Source organism: Pteropus medius, unplaced genomic scaffold, assembly GCF_902729225.1.
Source record: "Pteropus medius unplaced genomic scaffold, Ma_sr-lr_union100, whole genome shotgun sequence".
Taxonomy (NCBI): domain Eukaryota; kingdom Metazoa; phylum Chordata; class Mammalia; order Chiroptera; family Pteropodidae; genus Pteropus; species Pteropus medius.
The window spans coordinates 34251429-34278402 of NW_024340849.1; the positions used below are offsets into that span (position 1 = coordinate 34251429).

A 26974-nucleotide genomic window follows, 5' to 3' on the forward strand; every position below is an offset into this window, starting at 1 on the left:
AGAATTCAGCCTGTGACAATAGAATGATAGCAGGTTCTTGGATGGTAGTGGAGATCTTTTGATTGTGCCTGTCCCTTATTGCTTCCCTAGTATCACTTTATGGTCAAACGTGCAAATTCTAGAATAAAAATGCCTAAATTCATGTCCCAGTTCTCTGTCTTTGTTACGAATTATTTATTTCTCTGTTCCTCAGTTTTCTCATTTATAAAATGTAGATAATTATTGTTCCTTACTGATAAGATAATTGTGAGTATTAAATGACATAATACAAGCAAAGTATTAGCAAGATAACAGGCACATATTAAATGCTTCATAATTTTAACCGTTTAGCTTCATAAAATTTAACCTGGGGAGATTAATTGTATGTGAATTGAATGGTACCATCTTTAACACACTCTGAATTTATGACTCATTAATGATGAGTCATAAATTCAGAGATGAATTTATGACTCATCATTTAAAGGTTTTTTGGGGGGTGGGGGAGGCTTTGTTTGTTTGTTTGTTTGTTTGTTGTTTTATTTTTTATTTTTCCCTTGGAGTAGAATCTGTTTCTGTGGCACACAGAATAATGGCTCCAAAGATATGTAGGTTCTACTCCTTGACCTATGAATGTTACCTTAGATAACAATGAGACTTTGCAAATATAATTAAGTAAATATTTATCCATAAAGATATATGCACCCCAATGTTCACTGTAGCAGTATTCACAGTGGCTAAGAAATGGAAACAGCTAAAATGTCTTTCTATAGATGATTGGATAAAGAAGAAGTGGTGCATATATACAGTAGAATATTACTCACCAATAAGAAAAGATGAAATACTGCCATTTGTGACAACATGGATGGATCCTGAGATAATCATGCTAAGTGAAATAAGCCAGATTAAAAAAAGCTGAGATCATATGATTTCACTTATATAAAACTGGAAGCAACAAACAAGATAAACAAAAACTCATGGACACAGATAACAGTTTAGTGGTTACCAGAGGAAAAATCATGAGTGAGGAGGTAGATAAGGGTAAAGTGGGTCATACATATAGTGATGGAAGGAGATTTGACTTTGGGTAGTGAAAACACAATACAATACACAGATGATGTATTATAAAATTGTACATTTAAAACCAATATAATTTTATTAGCCGATGTCACCCCAATAAATTTAATTTAAAAAAAAAAAGAATTTTGAGATGGGGATATTATCTTGGATTATCCAACTGGGTCTTAAATGCAATCATAGGTATCCTTATAAGAGGCAGAAAGGTCATAAGACAATAGAAATAGAGTTTGGAATGATGTGTTTTAAAGATGGAGAAAAGGTCCATAAGTCAAGATATACCAGCAGCCACTAGAAACTGGAACAGGAAAAGAAATAGATTATCCCCTCAAAGCCTCCAGAAGGAACCAGCCCTGTTGACATCTTGACTTTAGCTCAGTGAAATTGATTTTGGTTTGTGGTAATTTGTCATAGCGGCCATAGGAAACTAATACAGTTTCCAACCATGTGAACACCCTTCCTATTTTAGAACAATCCCCCATTCTATGAAAATTCTTGGAAAGCAAGGCCTTGTCTCCCTTTATAGATAGCAAGAGAGGTATTGTTTTACTTCATTCTGGGAACCAAATGCCTGAAACACTCAGGATTCTTGATGGTAAACCACAGAGACACATCAGCTAGCTTAAGTAAATATAAAGCTAATTGAAAGACTGCCAAGAGGCTCATAGAAATATGTTGGCAGGCGTTAGCCCAATGACATATAAATCCTATCATGTAAGCTGATTTGTCTACTACCCCAATGAGAACCTAATCCACAGCAGCAATGACCACACTTGAACCCTCTAAGAACAACCAGTACCTGGGGACAAGCTCATTGCCTTTAATGCTTTCCACCTTAGAGGGAAGCAATTAGTCATCACTAGAATGGAAATTGATTCTGATTTGGATTTCATCATTCTGCAAGCCATATCAACTGTAGTCTTATAGTTTGCTTTTTATGCCATCATTTTATGCTAACAGCATTGTTTATGAACAGAAAGTCATTGCGTAGAAAAATAAGTAGGTAATTAGGCTGGTAGTCCAAAGATTCATTGGTTTCATAAGGAAATTGTACATAATTAGCTGGTCTTATAGAATAATGGAATGACATACACAAGACTTAATAAAAACTCTAGATTGTAGTACTGCTCACCAACAGTTGCATTGAATTGAAAGCTGAGACTGGACTTGTTAGTTCACTGGAAGAAAAGAGAACAAGGAAATTATATTGCTGCTAGAGTTATGGTTATTGACAATCAGATAGAAAAAAATATGGCAATTTTATAATGAAAGAAAAAAAATATATGGATGAGAGAGAGAAAAAAAATGGCATGGATGATATAGACTTTGTTCCTCCCTCTTGCAATCAAATCAAAGTCGTGACAGAAACACGTAGCAAACAGCAAGCAAAGTCATCTTGGATCTAAAGGAACAGAAGCAGTACAACTAGGGAGAGAAATAATTAATCAACTGCAATGGTAGAAGGTAGGAGGGGACAAAGATGCGAGGCTGCCCAGTTCCGAGCAACTGAGTGGGACGTTACAGCAGTGGCAGCCGGCTGCTGCAGATGCTTCTTAAAGGGGCCAAGTCTGCAAGCGGATTTTTGCGATGATGGACCTGCTTGCTCTGAGCACCAGTGCCTGGTCAACTGCTCTGGGGGCACCAGGGACTTGTCTGAGCGAGGGCCGGAGGCGAGGATCTCTCCCCGGCAAAAGTGCCAGCAGCATCCATTGTTCCTCTGTTGAGCCCTCGCCCTCCCAGTGTGCAGACTCAGCGCCGCCATAGCTGAGACATCATCAAACTGGATAACAGAGGTCGCTCTGCCCAGAGGATTCCCTGAAACTCCACCTCCCCCAACTTGTAGCCCCATCCAAGCCACATCCAGGTGTATCTTCAGAGAGTCAGGTGCTCCTTGCTGAGCAGTACCAAGACTCACAGTGGTGGCAGCAAGACTCGGTTTCTGGGGTGGCCTCTTGAGGCAACTATAAGCACAGCATCTGTGGGTTGCTTGTGGAATCTTAACAGTTGGCCCTGGAAGGGCATAGGCTGGGGCTAACCTTGGTCTGCAGCTGAACCCCTCTCAGGACTGGACACCTACTTCACAAAGCCACACTAATAATACCGGGAGACTTGTTGCTTTACTTAGTACATAGAAACAGACATGGAAAGGTAGCCAAAATGGGAAGACAAAGAAGCAGAAACCATGAGAAAGAACAGAACAGAGATCCAGAAATAATGAAGTCAAGCAATCTAACAGATGCAGAGTTCAAAACAGTGGTTATAAAGATGCTCAATGAACTTAGGAGAAGTGTAGATAAATTCAGTGAGAACTTTAACAAAGAGATAAAACACATAAAAATGGAAATGAAAATTATAAAAGGGAACCAGTCAGAAATGAAGAACACATTATCTGAGATGAAGAGTATATTAGATGGAATAAACAGAGTGCTTAAAGAAAAGGACTGAACCACCGATACAGAGAATAGAGAGGCCAAGGACACTCAATCAGAATGGCAAGAAAAAAGAATCCAAGACTACAATAATAATTTAAGGAGCCTATAGGACACTATTAAATGTAAAAATATCTGTGTCATAGGGGTACCTGACAAGACATTGAAGAGCTATTTGAAGAAATAATGATGGAAAACTTCCCTTACCTGGTGAAGGAAATAGACATACAACCCAAGGAAGCTCAGAGAGTCCCAGAAAAGAGTAATCCAAAAGGCTCACACCAAATCAAAGACACACCCATAATTAATGAATGCCAAAGAAAATAAATACAAAGAGAGTATTCCTAAAGTATATAAAGCAAAAAGAGAAAGTTTGTTACCTACTAAGGGAGCACCCCTATAAGACTTCTATACAGCTGATTTCAAAAGAAATGAAATTTATGGGAATAGAAGCATCTTGGGCACAAAATATTCATTTTAAAGAAAACTGATCACAACCAAGAATATTAATTCAAAGTTATCACTAGAGCTTCAAAGGATGACAGAGCCTCTCCCTGACAAAACAAAACTAAAGGAATTTGTCAACACTGCTGTGTGTATTATAGGAAATATTGGACTTGATTTTTAAGAAGAAAAAACATTTAGATCAAAAAACACAGAATAATGGAATGCTAGTAACTCATATTCCACACAACAAGTACCTCAAATGGAAAAGTGAATTGCTGGGTTCCAAACCAAAAGATAGAGGCTTGAATGGAGCAAAAAAAAAAAAAAACCCTATATATGCTGCCTACAAGAGACTCACTTCGGCTTAAAAGACACACAGAATAAAAGGAAGAGGATGGAGAAAGATGTTGCCTTTATGGACCTAGAGGGTATTGTACTGAATGAAATGGGTCAGATAGAGAAAGACAAATATCACATTTCACGTACATGTGGAATCTAAAGAATAAAATAAACAACAACAACAAAAGCAAAAATACACTCAGAGATACAGAGAATATTTTAGTGCTACTAGATGGGAGGGGGTTGGGGAAATGACAAAAAAAGGCAAAGTGATTAAGAGGTACAAATAGATAATTAAAGAATAGATATGGAGATGTAGAGTGTAGCATGGGGTAGATGTTTAATAATGTAATAAATATGTAGGGAAGAAGAAGGGTACTAGATTTAGTGGGGTGATCGCTTTGCGAGTTATGTGGATTTCTAATCACTAGGCTGTACATTTGAAACTGATATATTATTGTATGCCAATTATAACTGAAAAAACTCATTGAATTGTATAATGTAAATATGAGCAACTAATTGTCTATTATATCTCAATAAAGCCAGGGGGGGAAAAAAAAGAAAATATTTACTCCAGTATTTTTAACTCTTGGATGAAATCAAGAGATCCCTTGGGACAACTCCATATTCGAGAATAATAGTGAATGGAAAATTATGGCAACACAATAAAGTAAGTCCTCCACGGCCTGCCATACCCCAGAAACTATGATCTATGTTACTCCACTGGATAAAGAACTTAACTCCAAACAGCTGAGTCAATAGTTGAAGTAAAAGGAGACATGAAGTATATTACAGAAGAGAACTTATAAATAGCAGTTTCCAGCCTGAAAAACAGTTAATAAACAAGGACTATAACCCCTACACATATTGCCTTTCTTCCTTGATCTGTCATATACGTATTTAAACACTCAAATCTATTTTCTCTTCCTCTTTACTAAAAGGGTAGATTTTAATGGATATTTGTCAGCTTTTGCCATATAGCATTTGAAAATATTTCCTAGTTGGATGGAATCCTCATTGAATAGACTTTGTTTAAAGGCAGGATCCACTCATTATAAAAATTGAAGGGGAAACACACCTCTGATTTGCTCTCTATCAGGTAAGACATGAGTATAGGTGTTAGACTACTCCAATCTGATGCCACTGTCCAGTAATACTTAAGAGATTTTTGTGGGTTTAGTTTGGAGAACAGGAGTGGCTTCGAGCCAGCTCTCTTTTACTCAGTGCTAGTAGTATCAGTAGTAGTAGGGAGTGACTTGTGGTGGCTTCAGCAGCAGCATCTCAATGAGACTTCCTGTGCTATGATCTAAGATTCTTAGCCTCTATAACTTATGTCCATTTATCCAGGCCAGTTTCCTAGACCGCCCATTAATTTTACAGACTATTGAATATTCTTTCAATAAAATTACTTTTTCTTCTTTACATAAAGTATGCATCTACCTTATGTTTTGTAACCAAGAATCCTTTTTGGTGCATAAAATTTAGTTAGCTAATAATATTTAAATCCTGGCTTGATAATGGCTATTTTTTACTATATAAAAAGAATATGTCTAAGAAACAGACTCATGGACACAGAGGGAAATGGCAGGGGGGAGGTAGATAAGGGAGTCAAATGTAAAGTGATAGAAGAAAATTTAACTCTGGTGAACACACAATGCAATATATGTGTAACATATTATTGAACTGTACACTTGAAACCTATATAATTTTATTAACCAATGTGACCCCAGTAAATTTAAGAAAAAAAGATTATGTCTGAGAAATGGTAAGAGAAAAAGAGAGCAAGTCCTGAAAATATTATAAACTTCTGTATCTACTAGTGCCTGAGCCATCTACCAATGGAGTTTTAATTCAATTACACGAACTCTCCTTACTCTTTATTTTATTTTATTTTATTTTTTGCTTATCCTTTTGTTTTATTTAGACTAGTTCCAGTTCCATTTCTGTCACTTAAAACTAAAAGAATCTTGAGTAGTACCTGAGAGTTCATGGGAAGTAGCATTAATTTTACAGTTAGAAAGACTTCATATGTTGTCTACAGCTTATAGAACAGGTCTTGAAATAACTATCTAAAATATCTCTTTCTTCCAGAAGAAAAATTAGGAAAAGTTTGTTTCTAATAAACTCAACTTCCTAAGTCATAGTGAAAAAGGAGTATTTTTTTTTCTTCAGAATTATCAGAATTTCTCATATCTAAGGGAATGAACTGAAGAAGTTACATGCTTTGTCAGATCTGAGAGTCCAAGGTAAGTATCAGAAGCTATAATTGTCAGATATGCAGGAAAATAAAAGTAAGAAGCTATGGGCTCAAATGAAAGAAAGGGAGGTTCTAAGAACCAGTTCTGGAACCAAGTTTTCCACTTGCTGCCATGAATTTTTTGCAGGAATGTTGAGGGCCCCTGTGAAGGGGCTTAGAGAGCTGACCTAATAGGTGAAGCTACCATACCAATGTTGTCAGTGACTTTTTATTGTTTTCTGTTTGACTGTTAAATAATTGACATTATTAATAATTGTGTTGAAATTTTCTAAGTCAGTTTGATTTCTTAAAAACTCAAAATTTCACAATTCTCAGCAGAATTCCCTCCCTCTAAATATCTCCAAAGCCTTTGCCTCACACCTGCCTGGTTATTTGTGTCTCATCAATCCTCTTCCATGCAGTTCTTTAATATAAATTTTCTTCTATGTACCTTTATATCCCCTCTCTCATTTTATTATCTATATTCCCATCTTGCTGAATATAAACAAAGGGATTTTCTACACAATTGGCCCTACCTAAGAGAGGAAAGGAGTTAATAATTTTTGTTATGTTCACTTTTATTTTGGGGGAAATCTGTTTATGCTGCCACTTAAATATATAACAACCAACATATACGTCATACAGATATAAATACAGTATACATATACATACAAATACAAATGTATGCATATATATGCATATATATATACACAACTTTACTGTAGGTCAGGATATAAATACCTAAAAGGAACATGCAATGTGCAGCTTCTCAGCTTTGATACAGTCATCCCTGTGGAGCAGACTGACATATAGACTCCAGGGTAAAGAACTTGTTCTGACTGGGGCTGGAGGGGCCATGGTTATGGATATCTACCAGGATAGGTGTTATCTCCCTCTATTCTTGTATCTCCCCCTACACCTATCATAGCACATTGTATCTTTTTACTAGCTGTCACAGTCAACTTTAATTGACTTTGAACATGAAAAATGTAAATTTGTGCTTTATTTTTCCTGACTGCCTATAGCTAAAACAAGATTTTAGAAGAGTCATAGCAGTTGTTCTCCACTTAGAGGAAATTTGCCTTCCAGGGGACATTTGGCTATGTCTGGAGACAATTTCAATGGTCACAACTCGGATATGGAGTGCTATTGGCACCTGAGGCCAGGGATGTTGCTAAACATTCCACAATGCACAGGACAGCTGCCACAGACAGGAAGTATCTGACCCAAAGCATCAACAGTACTGAGGTTCAAAAATTTGAGGTTAGAGTAAGGAAGGATATATGATAAATGTGCTGTTACAATGAAAAATATTTCTCTTTATGTATTGATAAAGGTGATTCAACTATTCAATCTATTTCTGTATGTGTCCTCTTAACTTGCTATACTGATTTCTATTTAGTTATAAATTGATTTTGCATGCTAATTCAGATTACCCAGGTCTGACTGTATGAAATTAAAAAATTAGAAAGACAAAGGCAGCCCCGAATAAAAATAAGGAAAATCTGCCTTCAAATGCAAAAGACTACATTTAATGCTTCAACTGTTGCAAAAGAGAAAGGTAGAGAGAGGATACACAGAAGAAACGGATGTTAGAGGAGAGTGTGCTCTCTTTTTATCATTAGGAAATAAAACACCTCCGCCTAACAAAAATTAAATGATCTAAAGAATAAAACATATTACAAAGATCAAGAATTGTGACAACTCAATCCATTAGTAAAACCAATTAGATATATTAAATATTTATATTAAGGTATATTGTTATACCAAGAACAACAAAACCATTGACGTTTTCCCAATGTATTCCTGTATCTAAATGCATATGAATAGCATAAAAAGAAGTCTGCTATGGTATGATGAAAACTATGAGAATTGAAACCAGATCCTTACATTCTAGCTTTCCGAGAGCTAGGCGAGACTGAATAACAACATAACACAGAAATAAGCATTTTTTTAAAATGTCAGCAAAATCACAAGCCTATCATATAGGTTAGCCATAATAGGAATTGAAATGTCCAAATTCATCAAAGAAGAGCCAAACTAGTTGTAGTAGCCATTAATTATTTCTATGCATAAAAATGTCTGAAGAATTTAAGGGATATTATAAACATTAAAGTTATATGGCAGACTCAACCCTCTCCAATTAAAACCAAGTACAAAATTTCTTTGGATAATACAGATATTATGAATGCAGAGCTCCAGTTACACATCAGCAATTGTTTTAAAAAAGATTGTTAATTCGATACATTTTGATAAAGCCAAGCACCTCATTTAGAGATTATTTTATAATTCTATTTTTGTATTTGTCAAATACATTTTAATGAACCATGTGAAACTGCCATTTTTATAGATCAAAAACTATCCAATGACAGCAATTTCAGTTGGTTCCACCTACATTTCCTCATTGCTAGTAATCCTGTATACTTTTCCTTTTATCTTTATATACAATTAATGCTAACAAGTAAGCTATCAATTCAAAATATGATTACTGTATACTTTCACATTTTAGCCAGATAGTTTATTTAGCTATTATTTAAGGAAGGAGGGAAGTGGTGTTGAAGATTGTAGTAAATGAGAAAAAAGTAAGCAGATGCCCTGTTATCTGTCTGGACACTTGCATAAGTAAATGCCTCTCTCAGATACTATAATCTACCTTTTAAGATGATTTTATAATAAGGTATTAAAATTTCTTATCTTTTATTAGAGACCGCCAATATCTTTAATTTTTTTCCTAAAATGGACTGTTTTATTCATTTGCATTCATTATAGAGTTTTGAACATATATTCATTTGGTTCTTTCTCTGAAGGTCTTATAAAACTTTTTTCTATTTTTTTAATGTGATAAAATATATATAACATAAAATTCAACCAGCTTAACCATTTCTAAGTATAAAGCTCAGTGGTATTAAATAAATTTATAATGTGTAACCATCACTACCATCCATATCCAGAACTCTTTTCATCTTGTAAAACAGTTGAAACTCTACTCCCAGTCAACAGTAACTCCCCAATCCTTTCTTGCCCCCGCCCCTGGCAACCACTATTCTACTTTCTTTGTGATTTTGACTAATTTCCTTATATAACTAAAATCATACACTATTTGTCTTTGTGTGACTGGCTTATTTCCTTTAACCATATCCTCAAGCTTCATCCATGTTGTAGAGAATGTCAGAACTTCCTTAATTTTTAAGGCTGAATAATATTCCATTGTATATGTCCCATGTTTTGTTTATCCACTTAACTGTTAATGGAACATGGTTTTCTTCCACATTTTAGCTATTACAAATAATGCTGCTGTGAACATGGTTATACACCGCTTTCAATTACTCTGAGTAGATACCCAGAAGTAGAATTGTTGGATTATATAGCAATTCTATGTTTAATTTTTTAGGAACCATTATACTGTTTTTCACAGTGGTTATATAATTTTACATTCCCATCAGTAGTTCACAAGGTTTTCAATTTTTCTACATCTTCGTCAACAATTATTTTCTGGGGTTTTTTGTTTGTTTGTTTGTATGTTTGTTTGTTAGTAGCCATCCTAATAGATGTGAGGTAGACTTTCACTGTAGTTTTGATTTATATTTCCCTAATGATTAGTGATGCTAAGCATCTTTTCATGTGCTTATTAGCCATATGTATGTATTTTTTGGAGAAATGTCTATTCAAATCTTTTGCTCATTTTTGAATTGAGCTCTTTTTGTTGTTGAATATCAGCATTCTTTATATATTCTGAATATAATCCCTTACCAGATATATGATATGCAAATATTTTCTCTCATTCCATGGGTTGCCTTTTTAATTCTGTTGATATTGTCTTTTAATGCACATATTTTTTTTCTACTGACCAGTAGGTTGTTTTAATTTCCTCACTATACGAAACTCAACTTTTTCATTTTTAGGTGGATTAAGCTATAATTTCAGTAGACAGTAACACAGAAAGATTTTGTCACATAGACTAGTTTCCATTTAGTCAATCAACTGTTTCTAGCTGTCTCAATTGTCATAGATACATTTACAGAACTAGCTGTGGTTGAGTCTTCTTTGCAAGCAGCTTTAGATCTGCAGTACACTTGGCAATTGTCTCCTTTTCTTGATGTGTAAAGATGCTCTGCACCATGTGTTCCTCAACCCAGTTTATCAGGTGCTCTTGTGCCTTGTTCTGCACAGAGATATGATGGTCCAGGTGATTCTTTACCTCCTCGTATACTCTATGTAGCCATTTCCAGTAAGTAAACTCCAAGGCCAGAGCAATGTTATTTCTCTGGACAACAAAAAGGTGATATATGCCACAAGGTAATGGCTCTTTTGAATCAGTGACTGCTGTGACTTCACCAGATCATCTGCACCCTGGATGTATTTGATGGAAGCCTGTTTAGCCTCTTCTAATTAGCCAATTTTTTTGCTCATTGAGTTTATCAGCAAATTCCCCACTATAGGCACCATATATTTTAATTATATAGACAATCAGTCCTATTGTTGATATGGCAAAGATGATCTCTGGAGTAATCACAAATATTTCTTTGGATAGAAAATATAAAATAAGCCCAATTCTGAGCACAAAGTGTCCTGTTACGTACATTTTAGGATTAAGAAACTTGAAGAATTCCTCAAGGATCAGCCTATGACAAACTTTTCCTCCATATTCAGGAAGAGGTGGTACAGGGGCAAGATTTGGCTGCCTAAAGTAAAAGATCCTTGCTGCCTACAATACCCCTGGACTAAAGAGGGCTACATTCTTTAGCAAGGGGTCCTCTGTGGTGGTGACAGAAAGTATCACCCAGGACAACATGGTCAGCAAGAGTCTGCTCAGTGGTTGTGACCTGGATAGGAGAGTCTGTCAGGGACAGAAGAAAGACGGTCACTCACCTGAAGCTTAATTTTTTTAATGTTCACGAAGTCAGATCTATTTCTTTCTTCTTGCCTTTGGTGTCCTATCCAAGACATCATTGCTAAATCTAATGTCATAAAGCTCTTGCTACATGTTTTCTTCTAAGAGTTTTATAGTTTTAAGTTTTACATTTAAATTCATTTTGAGTTAACTTTGGTATATGGTGTTAGGGGCCTTTAGCATTTTATCATTCTTCTACTATGTATTTCATTGTCTAATTATATTCTGATTACTCATTCACATCTTTCTCTAGTTCAAGAGTATAAGCTACACTAGGATAGGAGAATATATTTTCTTTATCTTTATATTATCCTCCACCATCATATAAAGAAATGCATAATTATCAAAATATTTTAATTAATGAAGGAATGAATGAGTACATGAATTAATTACTTGTAAAGACTGCAGACCTAAGGTTTTTACATTTGACTCTTTGAAACTAATTTAGGTTTTAACTCCCATTCTATGGACCTATTCATGGACTTATCTTGGAGGAAGTAATGGGGAAGAGTGTGAAGCAACACTTTAGTATGTGTGATTCTGAAGACTGCATCTATTATGGATGATATTGGGATATTTTTAAAACTTGATGGAGAGAAAGTTATATCAAGGAGAAGCTTTTCTCACTCCCCTCCCTCTGACCTTAAAATCAGAGAGAATAGAGATATTGAATTAAGAAAAAAGTTCTAAAGTAACAGAGTACAAAGTCAAGAACTTGTTCTCTGTGAATAAAAATGATTATAAATATATAAATAGAGACATATAAATAGACTGGAGATTTGTTAATGGCTAACAATCTACATTTTAGCATATGTGTGGATTTTTTTTAAGTCATGATTCTCATTTAATTTAAAAGTATTTTTTCCTAGGTCTGCTCATTACATTAAATTAAGAAAACAAAATTATAGGGGAGAAAATGAAAAACCATGTGTAAACCTAATGACAAACACTGTTAACACAGAGCTGTATATTTTATGTCTTTTTTCTATGTAGATAGATGCATAGGTATCTATGAAAAATATGTAGAGAAATAGATATAAAAAGAGAGTTTGAAAATACAATTACAATAAAACAAAATAAAAATTAAAGCAAGGGCATCAAGAAAATTTTAAAGCAAAATCAGAACATTTTCCTACCAGAGGTCTAGGTTTTGCTTTTTTTCATTTAATGTCACTTTAGCCATTCCCTTTGTTACTGAATTTTTTTGCATGGTTTCAAGATATTCCTTTTCATGCATACATCATATTTCATTTAGCAAACTGTCTATTTCTGAATATTTAGATTTCTAATATTAATATTGAAAATCATATTACAGTGAATTCTTTATACATAAAGCCTTTTGTATAGTGATGATTTTTACATGAGAGTTTCCTATAAGCAGAATAAATAAATTCAAGCATATAAATATCTTCAAAATTTTGATACATATTATCAAGTTTTTTTTTAAAATAATACCGGTTAACACTTCTAAAGTAATGTAACACTCTTACTGTATCCTTACCAACATTAACTATTATTAGACTCTCAAAAATATGTACGTTAATTTGATCAGTATAAAGCTCGGTCTCAAGCATTTGGTAAAAGTCTCTGAGTAGAGCTCAATACATTTAGATACAATCCATCCTCAGAATGGAGAAGCAAACAGTAAGCCTTCCTCCATGACCTCCCAACTTCACTTACTGTCGCATTGCTTTCTGGAAGTTGTAATTTTTCGTTAGACATGGAAGTTTTGTGTCTTTATGTTTCTGGATGGGAGAGAACAAAGACAGTAAGAGAGCTCTGGCTAGCACAAGAGAATCCATAGTATAAAATTATGGCTGTCTAGTTTTATGAATTGCTTAGATTACTTGGTACAGGGAAAGATGGACAAAGACAAAATATCTTTCCTTCTTATTCCTATGAGATGGTGCTACAGTTTTTTTTAAGTGAAAAATGTCTGAATGGGACATCATTTGTTTAGTTCAACTCTTTGGAAAGCTTGCTTTCAATTTTTTGTCCTATGAATTTCAATCTTTTTAAAAAATCTTCACAGGAACTCTAGTGGGAAATTTAAATACACTGCATATAGGCTTTGGATCAGTAGTATGTGCAGCAGCTACAAGTAAGAAATCCCAACTACAATGATTTAAGTAAATACACCTTATTTTTCTCCCATAATAAGAAGTCTAAACTTATACTGCTGCTGATACTTATTTAGTTGCTGAATGATAGAAACAATATAGCAAACTGAACCCACTGGCCAAATTTGGTTCATCATCTATTTTAGTAAGTAAAGTTTTATTGGAAAGGAACCACACACATTTTCCAAGTATTTTGTGTGGACACTTTTACAACAGTCCAGCAGAAATGCTATATATAACAAACAACATTTATTACAGAGGTGGCGTAGCCTGCAAAACATAAAATATTAATTATTTGGGACTTTACAGGAAAACAAAACTTGTCAATTGCTGATGTAAATATGAAATCTCTGCAATTTCTTGACCCTTTCCTGATGTTTCAAGATAGCAGCTACAGCCATCCCACTCCATCAAGGAGAAAAAAAAGGGGGCGGGGGAATAGGTAGGACTGGCTGTATCTGGCCTCTATTATCAAGAAATACTAAAGCTTTCCCAGAAGATCCCATCAATACTTATGTCACATTAGCCAGAACTTAGCTATAAAAGTATTTACATTTCTAACCAATAAAAAGGGGTTGGGAATTCCTGTTGGCTCAGTCCATAAAAAACAAACAAGTTGTTGAATATTTCATATTGGCTTCTGCTCACTTTTGTTTTCTTCTCTTTGTAATTATATGGGCAACACTATCAGCAAACAAAGAGAAATAACTAAAACATTTCAAGGACAGAGATGATTGTTATTGTCTCCCTGTTACATTTTGGATTGTTAATTCAAATAAATCATGTAAGATGTCTGCTTTCTTCTAAATACAGTTAAAAATCCCTGGACATTATATATTAAACAGACATAAGAAGACTGAAAAAAAGGGAAAAAATGTCAGACTAGCTAAGCACCTGGGGACTCAAGGAACGACACAGAAGTGAGTTCTCTCAGTTTTGTTTTTGCTTCAAATGTCTGAGATTAGGTGCTAGAGAAACGGGCAACTGTAAATGCTAAGAGGAATTGACCAAAAAGAGCCCAAGGGAAGCTTGCTCTTTCTACACAAAGGACCAGTAAAGAGGCAACTTAGTGTAATAGAACACTATTAGATGATAATTGCTCTATTCCAACCAAATAACATAGAAATAACTCTGTCCACCCCACCTACCATCAGACTAGACTTCCACTTCAGATTATAATTAAGTACTGTAACTCCTCTGCCAGAGTGGTGTTGGCAAAGCCCTGGGGAGTAATGAAGTGTCAGCCCTCAGCTGTCAGGGGAGGCCACATAAATAGCAGGGACTCTTACCCTCATTTGTTGATTATGAAGTGCTCTTTGCCCCTGCCACTGGAGTAGAGTCAGAGAAAAAAATGGAGAGTCTGGACTTTTATTACTGCCCAGGTAAAGAGGCCACCACCCCACCCCAACCTACCAGTGTCACAGGAGGCCACATGGAAAGCAAAAACAAGGCATCCATACACCTGTCAACCAGTGTGATATCAGCAGAGACCTAGTGGAGACACTAAAAAGCCACTTGCCTCAGCAATAATGAGCAGACTTCCTTCCCTGCAGTTATAGGGAAACCCGGACTTCAGCTCCCATGTGGTGTTAAGGAGATGGTATTCCTCTTCTCCTCTAGAGCTAGTGCTAGAAATAGTCTGCTGTAATAGAGTCAGGCACACAAAATTGTTCTCCAAATGTTCAAGTTTCAGTCCAAAATTGCTTCTCATACCAAAAACATGGAAAATCACAATCTGGACAAGAAAACCCAGTCAATATACACCACATGCAGATTATGAATTATCTAATAGGAATTTTAAAGGCGCTATCATAAAATGATTTAACAATCAATTACAAATATGTTTGAAACATATGAAAAATAGAAAGTCTCAGCAAAGATATTAAAAATGGAAATTATATATTTTTGTTTTTAAAAATGTTCCCCCAGATATATTGAAGTATACTCAACAAATAAAATTGTATCTATTTAAAGTGTACAACATGATGATTTGATAAGTGTATACACTGTAAAATGATTACCACAATCAAGTTAATTAACACATGCATCACCTCACATATTTACTATATTTTGTGTGTGGTGAGAACACTTAAAAGATATAGTCTCATAGCAAATTTCAAGTATACAATACAGTATTGTAAACTATAGCCACTATGCTATAAATTAGATCTCCAGAAATTACTTATCTCATAAGTAAAAATGTATACCCTTTGACCAACATCTGTTCTGATATTTATTTTCTTTCTTCTGTTAGCTTTGGGCTTACTTTGCTTTTCTTTTTCTAGTTTCCTGAGATGTAAAGTTAGGTTGTTTATGTGAGATTTTTCTTTTTTCTTAATATTGGTGTTTATTCTATAAACTTTCCTCTTAGATCTGCTTTCGATATAGCCTATGGGTTTTAATATGCTGTGTTTTCATTTTCATTTGTTTCAAGATAACTTTTAATTTCCCTTTTGATTTCTTTTTTGATTCATTGGTTGTTCAGGAGTGTTTTGTTTAATTTTCACATACTTGTGAATTTTAAATGTGTTTCTAGTTATTTAATTTATAATTTTATTATGGTTAAGAAAGACTTTGATGTGATTTTGACCTTAAATTTGTTAAGATTTGTTTTGAGACCTAACATATAATCTATCCTGGAGAACATTCCATGTAGGCTACAGAAGAATGTGTATTCTGCTGATATTGGATAAAATGTTCTGTATATGTCTATTAGGTTCATTTAATCTAAAGTATAGTTGAAGCCCGATGTTTCTTTATTGATTTTCTATCTGAATGATTTATTCATTACTGAAAGTAGGCATTGAAGTCCCTTCTTATTATTGTCTAATAAAACAATAATTGTTAATATTTGCTTTATATATTTAGATGCTCCAGTGCATGTGCATATATGTTTACAATGATTATATCCTCTTGATGAATTGACCCCTTTATCATTGTATAATAATCATCTTGGTTTCTTGTTATAGTTTTTGACTTAATGTCTATTATGTCCAATATAAGAATGTCTACCCATGCTATTTTTTTATTTTCATTTTGATATAATGGATTATCATCTTCCATCCATCACTTTTAGCCTATGTGTGTCCTTTAAGCTGACATTTGTATCTTGTAAGCAGCATATAGCTGGCTCTTGTTTTCATCCATTCATCCACTCAGTGTCTTTTGATTGGAGATTTTAATCAATTTACGTTTAAAGTAATTATTAATTGGAAGAACTTACTATTGCCATCTTCTTAATTGTTTTCTCGTTTTTTAGTTCTCTTTTATATTTCTCTCTTTCCATTTTCTTTTGTGATTTGATGATTATCTATGGTGGTTTGTTTTGATTCTTAGTCTTTCGTGTATCTACTATAAGTTTTTGTTTTGTGGTTATCATGAGACTTACATAAACTAAACTAATAAGTGAAATTAGTAATGTCATATGTTAATTTACAAGATAAATATACAAATCTCAATTGTGTCTATTTACAAACTATGATTACAATAGTGAGAGAAAGAGCGAGAGAGAGAGAGAGAGAAATCTAACAGAACATGAGAACATGTATAGGACTTATATACTGAAAACTATAAATTTTAATGAATGAAATCACAGAAGATTTAAATAAATTGAAAGACATAGTATGTTTGAGATTGGGAGTCTTAACATAGTCAAGATGTCAGTTCTCTCCAAATATATATACAGATTTGCCTCAATTCCTATCAAAATCTCAGCAAGGTGTATTTTTAGATATATGCAAGATTGTTCTAAAATTTATATAAAAAGGCAAAGAAACTGGAATAACTAAAAATTTTTGAAAAAGACAAGCAAAGTAATTAGAATTGGTCTACCCAATTTTAAGACTTTATTATTTAGCTACACTAATCAAAACTGTGTGATATTAGCAGAGGAATAAACACATAGATCAATGGAACATAATAGAAAATCCAGAAATAATCCAATAAATGCAGTCAATTTATTTTTAAAGAAAAATGTAAAACAATTCAATAAAGGAAGGATATTCTTTTTAACAAATGGGAATGGAGCAGTTGAATATTCATACCAGAAAGCTTTAGTCTAAAGCTCACCCCTTATATAAAAATTAACCTTGAAGGATCATAGATATAAATATTAAACATAAAACTATAAAAATTTTAGGACAAAAATATAGGAGAAAATTTTCAGGATCTATGACTTGGCGAAGAGTTCTTAGACTTTACACCAAAAGCACGATCCATAGAAGGAAATATTGGTAAATTGTACATTATCAAAGTTAAAATGTTTTGCATCGTAAATACTCTTAAAAAAGTGAAGCATATAGTTCGTGACAAAAGACAAACAGGGAGAAAACATTTATAAACTACATTCTGACAGAGGATTTATATCTAGAATTCATAAAAGACTCTTAAAATTCAATAGTTAAAAAAAAAATCCAATTAGAAAATGGGCTAAAGATATAAATAGACATTTCCCAGAAAAGCATCTATGGATAGCAAATGAGCACATGAAATAATGTTCACCAGCACTAGCCATCAGGGAAATGCAAATTAAAATGTGATATGACTGCAATGAGATATGACTGCACAACTATTAGAAAAGCTAAAATAAAAAATAGTGACTACCAAATGCTGGCAAGGATTCAGAGAAACTGAATTTCTCACACATTGCTTGTAGGAACATAAAATGAAAAATAGAAAGTTCTTTTTTTAAAATATCTAAATACACTTACCATATAACACAGCAGTCTCACCCCTGGGCATTTATTCCAGACAAATAAAAAATTATGCGCACACTAAACATGTCCATGACTGTTCATAGTAGCTTTATTTGCAATAGCCCAAAACTGAAACAACCAAAATGTCCTTCAATGGATGAATGAGTAAACACACAGTGATACATCTATACCAAGGGATAAAAAGACAAATCATACCAAGTAATAAAAAATTAATAAAAAGAAATATTGATACATGCAACAGCTTAGATGGTTCTCAAGTACATTATGCTGTGTTTAAAAAGCCAACCTCAAAAGGTCATATCTTGTATGATTCCATTTGAATAACATTCTAAGAATGATAAAATTATGTGTGTGGAGAACAGATTAATTGATGCCAGGGCCAGAGATGGTTGAGGGAAGATGGTGTGGTAAGAAAGACAATAAAGTATAAAGGAATAACACAAAAGGATTTTTGTGGTGAGAAAATAGTTCTCTACTTTGATTTCAGTGGTTGTTACACAAATCTGTACAGCTGGTGAAATGACGAAGAACCATTAATACATAATGTACTAATGTCAGTTTTCTGGTTTTGATATTGTACTATAGCTATGTAAGAAGTAGCCATTGGAAGAAACTGGGTAAAGGATACAGAAGATCCCTCTGTATTATCCTTGTAGCTTCTTTTGAATCTGTAATTATTTCAAAATATATATTTTTAATCATATAGCCTAAATTGTCCTATGCCTTTACTTATTTAATTAAATATCACTCACCCGACACTAAAAACCATCTATTTGTGAATAAATAAAGCTAAAAAATAAAGTTTTCTGATTGATTATTCTGAATTAGAAAATGGGGATTTAGAATAGGCCTATAAGTGAGATCTGAAGAAAATCTTTTGCTCTCAAGTCTACAGTTTGACATATTTCAAATGACAGGTTTTAATTATTAGGAACATAATATGTTTAATGGTGAGCCACTTGAACAGATATCTATATAAAGGTAGTCCATGTTAACTTATATAACGATAAGCCTAGAGTATATATACTTAGACATAATACATACAATTAAAACATCACTTATTGGATTTTGTTAATCAATGTTACCATAATAAATAAAAATAAATAAATTCAGAAACAAAGATAAATAAAAACAAAATAAAGCAAAAAAGTATATATCAGCCAAATGCATATGGAGGTTTATACATGTGTACTTATTTTTTCATAAATTATAAAATTTCATTAAATTAAACCACATAATAATTACTACTTACTATTTAGTTCATTTCCCAACAGACAATGTTAAATGGTTGATATAGTTTTAGATGGTTGCCTGCTACCTGCTACCACATAAATGTTAATTCATATAATTTTTAAAAATGGAAAGACGGAAGTCACAGCAAGGACAGCATAGGCAAATTTGGTCAGTAAGCCATACATTGGATATCCAGGGACTCGATGATCTCGTAGAAGCTTCTAACTCTAAAATGCTGTGATAAAAACAATGCAACATTAGGTGAGATTTTTGTCTCAAGAGGACACTTGAGAATAGCTTAATTAGTGAATAGAAATTATCATAGTTTTATATAATTCTACTTGTCAGAGGCTCGCAAATTAGACTTTTAATACAGCTTAGTGATGTTAACAGGAGATATAACTAATGCAAAATTTAAAATATTGTGGATCTAGATGGCAGACTAAATGTATGCATTTATTTCCACTGTCCTCCTAAAGTCCAATTGCAATACAAGATGCATAGAAGAGAATAAATCTGTAAAAACGCTGTAAATAAGAGACTTTTAGCAAACATGATATTTTGACAAATACCTGGATGATAGAACAAATGAAATCACATTGACAAAGAGAGGCTGAAAAATACACAGGAGAAAGTGGAAGTGGAAGAGAGAGCCTCCACTTTGATAGTGTTTTCAATTACTTTGTTGTTTTTTTTTATTGGGGGGGGGTATTGTTAGATTTAACTTTTTAACTTTTATGGAATTTGTTTACATGTAGATATATGTCTTTATTCTTTTTCCCATTGCACAGTTTCTCAACACCGTTTATTGCAAAGTTCATCTGATATAATATGGGTTTTTCCCAAAAGCAGAGCCTGGGACAGAGGTGATCTATTTTTTGAGTGTGTTCTAAAGGAGCAGAAGTGAGGGATAGGGGTAAACAGTGAAGGACTAAAAACCAATTTAGCATTATCTAGTATGCCACAGTTTCAGATGACTAGATACCCAATGAGGGACATTCTAAGATGCATTGCAACATGTGACTCAGTACCATTCACTCCAGTCTTGAAAGAGAGAAGCATTCACTGGTTCTCATCCTCCTTCGTATGGTATGGATCATGACCAGGTGCACTCACATAAGATTATCAGGTTACCAGAGAAGCCCCAGGACAAGAAACAAGAGATAGTACAAACTTTCAATAAGATGCTGATAAACAAGGAAGTTAAAATCTGTGCAGTACAGCACACCAGGTGGGCTGGAATCAGATGTCAGGCCAAGAGGATGTAAGGCAGTACTCCAGTGGTGTCAATTACACCTTCCTTTCAGCACTGATTTTAATTTAGTACATTAAATTTCCATAGATATATTAAGTACCTTCCAAGAGCCTTTATTATGTTCCACTGGTCAATTTTATTATCCCTGGACCAATGAACCCCATTTGTTATTACAGTGGCTTTAGAGTATAAGTTGATATCTAATAATGGCATGTCCCTCATTATTGTACTGTTTCAAATATATAATAGCTATTTTATATATTTTATATTTTTGATGTATTTCAAAATCACTTTGTTAGAAAACAAAAAAAAAAAGTTCTGTTAGGAGTTGGAGTTGGATTGTTTTGAACTTGTAGGTTAATTTGAGGAGACTTAAGAATTTTATGACATTATGCTTTCCCATCCAAGAATATGATATTGTGTGCCATTGTTCTGGTCTTCTTTTATGTCTCTTGGTTAAGTTTTATATATCTCTTCATAGATGTTTGCACATTTCTTGCTAGCTTTATATCTACATATTATATAGTTAATAGATTTTTAAATTATATTTCATAATTAGTAATTAGAATTGTTGCATGACAAAGCTGTGGAATTTTCTTTGCTGATTTTCTGTGTGGCCTTTTTATTAAATAAACAAGAGTTTTCTGCTTTCATCCATTTCTACTTTGTTAATTCATTGGAAAATCTAGGTATCTAACCATAGTTCAAAACTCACTTACTCTTAAACCTATTTTAACTTCCAATATTCTAATAAAACTTTTCTTCCTAATGTTACCAATTGCCTCTGTGTTAGCAAATTCATAGTTACTTTTTTAACAGTTCTATTTGATTTTTCAGCTGCATTTCACAGAATGATCACTTCAACCTTCTTGAAATACACTATATTCTTGGTTTCAGTGAGACTATTTTTTTTTAATATTTCTTTTATTTCTGCAGTCACTGTTTCATGGTCTCCTTCTTCATCTTGCTAAACTTGGAGATCCTCATGATTCTGCCTTCACTGCAAACTTCTTTTGTTCTAACTAACAATTTTCCCTTGAAAAATCTCTGTTTTACCCATGAGTTTAAATATTGTCTGTAGTTTGTCAAATTCTAAATTTGTATTAGTAACACAGTGACATACCAAAAGTGGGACAGCAGAGACTCTGCCCTGGATATAGGCAATAAAAGATGCATTACATATCAATAATTTAAAATAATAGTAAAACAGACTAAAAGTTAGTCTGCTTTTTTATTATCCCCATTTGAAAATTTAAAATAATATCATAAAATAATATGTGATAAAATACTTCTCCCTCAAAAAAATGCTTGTTGGATTAAGTTCTAAACAACTGCTATAGTTATTGTTAAATTCAATAATATAAGTATAAACTTTAAACTAGTACATTTTTTATTTTAAAACTTTTAATAAACTATATATTCTAATGAAAAGTAATGGGGTAACTCTTAGTTATAAAGTCAGTCCTTGAATTACCAGGACTCAACTACACATATTATCTTTAAGGATAATTTTATAAAGGTTAAAAATAGTTTGAGCTTGCTTTGTACATTCTCTTCAAATCCAATGGACTACATGTTCCTGCTTTTAAATAGTAGACTTCCAATAACCAGTGATAGTGCAGTAATTATAAAGATAAAGAAAAATGAGTTATTTCGGTTCTATCATTGTATTCAACCATTTGACATTTTTATTTATGCTTAGAGTTTTTCAACTGCAGAAATATTTCAAAGCCACTAGAATCAATCCTGAAGAAAGAAAAACATGAACAGTATTATAATTTCTGTAATTCATCATGAAATGGGATTTTATGATATACCCCAAACTTATTATTATATTTAAGGTTTTCTTTGTATATCTCTTGCTTCATGTGAAATGAAAATAAATTTTAAAAAATCTTTCAATTATCTAGGAAGGAAGATTTATTGGCAAATGTGAATGTTATTTATTGAACAGAAGATATACGATAAAAATACATATCTTTATAAGATCATTGACAAATTCACAGAAGCCTCAAAACAGAAAGTATAATGTCATTTTCTTCATGGCAACAAAACAATAGGTAGGTATAATGTATTCTCCCTTTTTCATAAGTCACATTCATGTAATTAAAAGGTATTGTTCCATTACTTTGCCTTTGTGTACTGGAATATTTAATTATTGTTATTGACTACACATACATACTCAATAAAAATAAGTTTCTCTGAATTTCTTCTGGTTATTTTTATCATGCTTCATATCAGAATTACTACTGGAAATAATTCTGTCAGATAAAGGAGAGGAATGCTAAAAAATAAATAAATAAATAAAAATAAGATCCCTCCAGAACTCAGTATCTAATCTCTCTTTAGGATATTTCTATTTGAGTGATTCTAAACCTTTTTAAAGTCTAACATATCTTAAACTGTACGTGTGATATTCTCTCCCAAAACCACTCCTCCTGTGTTTTTTCTAATTTCAGTAAATGATATTTTCATCCCTCCATTTTTCTATTTTAGAAAGTGAAGAAGGATCACTAACTTTTATGGCTTCTTCCTCCCAAATAAACCTTGGCTCTTTTTGACTCCTGCATCTGCTGTCTTTGTCTCCTCTAGTTCTAGTTCTAATAAATCTAGTCTAAAGAAATGGTGGTGGTAAGGTAAAATATAGGTAAAAGAGTAAAGCACCTGGTAAGAAATTATAACCAGTAATTTTAATAAATATTGTTTGAGATCTATAGTAATGAAAATTCTATATGAGCACACATGGCAAATTTTGAATGTGGGTGAGTAGAGGGGAAGGTGAATTTTCCTTCCCAAGATGCCTTGCTATTCCATTTTCCCCAATCCCCCTCTACTCCCACACATATATCTGAAGCTTAGAACCCCTTTTAGATATTGACATAATATCTATTGGAAAAATATCACTAAAGTGACATGGAGAACTATAGAAGAAAGAAGAAATTAGTAGAAAAAAGGATACAAAGAACAGAGGTGACAATGGGAATGTAATCCATGACATTGTGAGAAATAAAAGTTTTTAGAACAAATGATTTGAGCAAATGACTTGCACAGCAGAGCTAGGTATTACATATAACTTCAGAGCACTTCACCTATATGTGCTGGATTTACTGTTACATGCCTGTGCATTCTGGAAAAAGACTGAGTGGTTTTGAATGTCTTTGTGATTTGGTAAATCAAATAAATAAAATAATGTTAACTGCTATTACAAATACCTTATGTGTAACTGGTTATAAGCATCAATTCTTTAGGCTGAGCTTTAAATTCTCATGTATTTTGATTCTACTTAGACTTTAGCTTCATAAAGCTCCATTGGATTGAAACCAGGTTGTGAGTGTTGATGAGTCTCTTTGACTCATGAACAATTACCAAGACTAACTTTGTTATACTTTTGACCCAGACATTAAGCTGAGGGTTGACTTTGAGGGATGTGGATGGCTTTCAGAAGCTTTATGTATTTATCTGTCTTTCCCCATGGACTTTCACTCAAAGAGAACAGCAGAGCCAACTTTGAGAAAACAAACTTCTAGACCATAAAATCACTAGACACTAGGTAAGTTAGGCCAACACTCTATTTAACTGAGAATAATAAATTTAGGCAGAATTGCTTTGGCATTATTCAAAGTTGATGTGTATTTTCTGCTCATAATTAAGATCATAAATACATTTATGTCACCAAAGATCATACATTCAATTTTTAGTAAATGTTGGCTCCTAGTCATTGGATATACTGGGCAATGTTATATTAATGCTGTAACAATATAGCAAATAAAATACTTTTTAGAGTATAAATTTCTTGAGGAGAGAGCCTCAGAAGAATGCTGGGTTCCTTTTCTGTATCTGCTTAAAATTTGCTAGAACTTTGTGGTAGTTTGTCCCCAAAATGACCCAATTCTTCATCCTTCCATGTACCTATGACCATCACCATAAACTTCTTAGGGCTCTCCTACTGTGATTCTGAGTTTAGCCATATAATTTGGTTTAGACAATGGACTTTAGAAAATGTTAACACAAGCAGAGAGTCAAGTGTATGCATGAGGCAAAAGTCATGCATGGATGCATGACTGGGTTTTCTGCTTCTCTAAGATTTCCATGAGAACATTTCGAGGCCAGCCTGCTGGATAATGAGTCACTGTCGTCATTCCAGATGAGACTATTATATCTGCCAGCAGCCAGTCAATCTCTAGACACATGAGCTAGTCCAACCAGGAAGAGCAGAGATGCTCGATGACCCACAGCTAACTGCAGACAAGTGTGCCAACACAGCCAGGTCAGCTAAACCCCTCAGACTCATGAGCCAAATGAACATTTATTGTGTGTGTCACTGAATTTTTGTGGTGAGTGTTACATAACATTATTGTGGCAACAGATAAATGATACAACAACCTTCTCATAGTTTAAACAAATTTCAAAGTGCCTCAGGTACTTCCTATAAGGTTAGTATGATGTATCTATGTAAAGACATAGATATTATAGAAGAATTCAAAGATCTTCAGTCAGAAGATTAACTTTGAGTGCCAAATCTGCTACTTACTGGTTTTGTGACACATGGAAAATTACTTAAATTCACTCACCAGCCAACTGGATAATTGTGAAGATTAAAAGATATGTTATGTCAAACTTGCTGTATGACCTTGGACAAGATACTTAATCGCCTTAATCTCAGTTTTTATTAGTAAAATGAGGTTTAGAATGGTTGTTATCTCTCTAGAGTAATTATGAAGGTTTTTTTCATTTGTTTAATGATATAAAGCTTTTAACAGAGAGCTTGGTAGTTAGAAAGTGATCAATATATATTAAAATTATTTTTTTTACTATTAGTAATACTTTTAGCTTTGACAACAAAAGTGGGGCATTGTAGCTAAAACATTTCTGGTAAAATGTATATATTACTCAAGGAGTTCTTCAGGGGCCTAGGTGCAAGAACCTATATGGCTTCCATTTATGAGTACAAATTAGCTGATCATAACCTTAGAAGATGAAAAAGTCTTCATAGCAAAATGAATTTAAAATCTGATAGTTTAAGTGGAAAAAAATTAAGGAAGCAGAGAGGTAAAGTATCTCTATTAGCCAGAGGGGCTATAGGAAATACTTAGCAGGAAGCCCCTGGGAGTGGTGGGAACTCTATGGGTAAGAGCCAGGATGAAAAAGGCCATCCTGAGCAGTAGGACACTGAAGGGAAAGGTGGGGTGGAATTAAATAATCCTGGTGAATTATTTTAATGAAAATCTTAAAGTTGGTATTTCTGAAATTGTGTGACTTTATTTTGTCCTGCATAAAATAAACCAAGTCATACAATGTGGAGAGCTCCCATGAGACAGTTGATTGGTGCTACAAATAACAGGATTTGGGCCTCCAATAAGTCTACATTGGTAGCAAGTTGGGTTACAAAGACCAATGTCCCAAATCAAATGTAACAGAGAAGGAAGAATGAGAAAGCATATGGAGTTCAATAGAAGCAGAGATAGCACAGGAATCCTTTTTAGCATAAAAGCAGAAAAGTATTTTAGTATTCAACAGCTCTAGGAGCTGTAGGCAGACAGAATAAAAACAGTTGGCAATCAAATGACAGCAGCTAACTGAGCACCGAAAGACCTTTACAGAGGATTTCTCCTTTTTTCTAGTCTGGAGATAATGAATCTAAATATTTTAAGATTTTTTTCATTAGTGTGTGGCAATATGAGAAATAACATTATTTGGAAGACAAATACCCAAGAGAACATCTTTTATACCTCTGAGGGTGAGCTTGAGATGCACAAAGTCCTCCAGGAAACGGTGCCCCAGGCACTAAGACCTTCTAAGATGAAAAATAGAAAAGAGACAGCTCTAGAGAGTGAGAAGCTGATTCTGCTTCAATGTGCACAAACATGATCAGTGTAGGAGTGAGGATGAGGAGGAGAATAGGGCTAATGAGGAAAATTCTGTGAACATGGGAAGAGCAAATTATAAGGGAAGTATCACCGCAAAACAGAAGATTTAAAAAAAATGTAGTCACTTTTTTCTGTTTAAGTTTATTTAGTTTGCGTAAAAAAAAAAGCCTTCTGTTACTGCTGATTATGATGTGATGTATCAGAATAATGTTGTCCCCACTTTACATCCAGATAAGGATGTGCCATCATCACCTAGTAACCTCCCTAAAAATTGATTTTCTGTGTCTTCCTCCAGTTTCCTGCTGAATGGGTCTACCTTTTTCTTAAATTTGTTGGAGAAAACATTATAATCAGAACAGTTAAAAATAAACAGGAAGAAGTCCTGAATC

The 26974-nt window shown here is 33.6% G+C and overlaps 1 pseudogene; it reads right to left on the reverse strand.

The window, feature by feature from the left end:
- Nucleotides 1–10519: 10519 nt before the first annotated feature.
- LOC120583233 (ATP synthase F(0) complex subunit B1, mitochondrial-like) lies at nt 10520–11296 on the reverse strand (annotated as a pseudogene).
- Between the last annotated feature and the right edge of the window lie 15678 nt (nt 11297–26974).